This window comes from Lolium rigidum, chromosome 3, assembly GCF_022539505.1.
Source record: "Lolium rigidum isolate FL_2022 chromosome 3, APGP_CSIRO_Lrig_0.1, whole genome shotgun sequence".
In the NCBI taxonomy this organism is placed as follows: domain Eukaryota; kingdom Viridiplantae; phylum Streptophyta; class Magnoliopsida; order Poales; family Poaceae; genus Lolium; species Lolium rigidum.
The window spans coordinates 292,230,082-292,232,314 of NC_061510.1; the positions used below are offsets into that span (position 1 = coordinate 292,230,082).

At 52.8% G+C, this 2,233-nt stretch overlaps 1 pseudogene; it reads left to right on the forward strand.

The window, feature by feature from the left end:
* The first annotated feature begins 356 nt into the window (after positions 1 to 356).
* On the forward strand, positions 357 to 2,032 carry LOC124696670 (annotated as a pseudogene).
* Positions 2,033 to 2,233: the final 201 nt, after the last annotated feature.

Sequence of the window (2,233 nt, forward strand, 5' to 3'; positions counted from 1 at the left end):
CGATGAAATCGTGTGTGTTACACAAAGATCCACACACGTGTTCACTCAAAATTGGCGATGTACAAACATATATCATATTTAGTTTAATACTCCCCCGTTCCATAAATATTTCGTAACTTTGTCTAATTTAAATGTATGTAGGTACTTAAATTTAGATAAATGTTTTTATGGGACGATGAAAGTATGTTTTTTCTTCTATTTTTGCTTTCAAAGATGATTACGTTACCACTTTTGTATGTAAGTTTATTTTCTTGAAAGGATCACGTTGTGTTCCATTACAACGACATGCTGAGTGTTGACTAAGTCGCAATTAGAGCGTGTGTGTTGCATCGGTACTAACCAAGCAGTTTGCAAGCATGCTGAATCGAATATGGGTAAATGAGCTTACAGAAGAAAAAGGACAAGCCACGCTCTGTAGCTCTCTCTCTCCAGTCTCCTCCCCACCGCTCCCTATTGAGTGGTCGGCAGCTCACTCCCCACCGCTGCTCTCTCCCAACCACGTGAGGCCACCCTTTCCCTTCGTCCCCATCGTCGGCAGGAGACTCACACGCCCCTGCTCTTCTCCGCTCTCCATCCACGCCGCGCTGGCGCTGCTCGGCGCGGGAGCCAAGGGCGACACGCTCGACCAGATCGTCGCCTTCCTCGGCCCCGCTGGCGGCCGCGCCCACGCGTCGCTCGCGTCGCACGTCGCGCTGCCCGTCCTCTCCGACAGCGCCGGCGACGACGGGGAGCCCACGGTGCGGTTCGCCAACGGCGTGTGGGTCGACGACGCGATGCGCCTCAAGGCCGGCTACGCCGCCGTCGTCTCCGAGCACTACCGCTCCCAGACGCGCCCGGCGTCCTTCAAAGCCATGGTGAGTCCCAGTCCGCCCCTGTCGATCGTTGCAGCTTTTTCCCAGGAATTCGCCCCAATCTCTCACAATTAATCTGCTTCATGCCCGAGGAAGCGAGAGCCGAGATCAACCAGTGGTTCGAGAGCGTGACGGCAGGCCGGATCACGGAGCTCGTGCCCGAAGGCACCATCAACAGCTACATGGTGGCTGTCCTCGGGAATGCGATGTAGTTCAAGGGCGCCTGGCGCAGCAAGTTCGACCTTCTACATGCACGCCTTCGGCCACCACGTCCGCGCGGCCTTCATGTCGAGCGGCGAGCGGCAGCCTGCCGTTCCGGCTACAAGGTGCTCAGGCTCCCGCACGCGCTCGGTAGCCGCGGCGGCAAGAGCCGACGGTGATTCTCCTTGTACATCTACCTCCCGAACGAGTGCCATGGCCTGCAGGCCCTGCTGCGGATGCTAGGGTCCCGCCCGGAGCTGCTCGACGACTCCTCGAGCCTCATGACCCAGGTCCCCGTGGGCGCCTTCAAGGTGCCCGTGGTTCGCCTCGTTGAATCTGGTCGCTGAAGTGCCCATGTGGGCGCTCGAGCTCGGCATGCTCGCGGGTGGACGCGGAGGCCCGGGACTCATCTCCACCAGATCAGCGGCCGCAGGTATCCCACATCAGAGGGCTCCACAGAGTCGGCCTCCTCTTCCCGCGGCACGCTGATAAATCGGAATAAGAGCCGAGGGACGCCGGTGAGGACGCCCGGCTTGGCATATTGGTCGTGTCGCAGGCCTCCCGGGGTGAATCGCCGACGGCCTCCCCACCTTATTGGGTAACTGAATTTATCTTCTGCATGAGTCTTAGAACTGAAATCTGCTTTATATTCGTAGCCCCCAACTCGAACATCAAATTTACTGGTTCCTCGGTGAGTAATTTGCTGCTTTATCTTTTGCAGGTTCCAGGAACATATTGGTCTTGTGATATTCCAAGTCTGTATTTTGGCATGTCTTCTTTGGTTTCACAAACTTGTATGATTCGCCTAAAATGACATGAACGCATCATTCAAAATGGTAGTGATGAAATGCAGTGACAATTCAAACTTCCTCATAACGTTACTGGGTCTAATTCAGCAAATTAGAAACATGCATGTAATCATAGTATCTAAAAGGAAAACAAGTAGAAGCACCATGTAATACAAGATCTTCCTTGGATTATTTGTTTTATGTGTGATTTCTTGATAAGAAACTCAGGCCCTGAGTTTTAGTGGTAGGTTGGGGCTGTGTCCTTGCATACCCTTTTTCCTACACATATTTTACATTGGGGCTTATTTTTATGAAAAGCTTTCAAAATTTCAGATGAAGTTCTTTCTTCCTAAGAAAGCAAGGTGATTATGATACTCTTGATCGGAGTAAGGG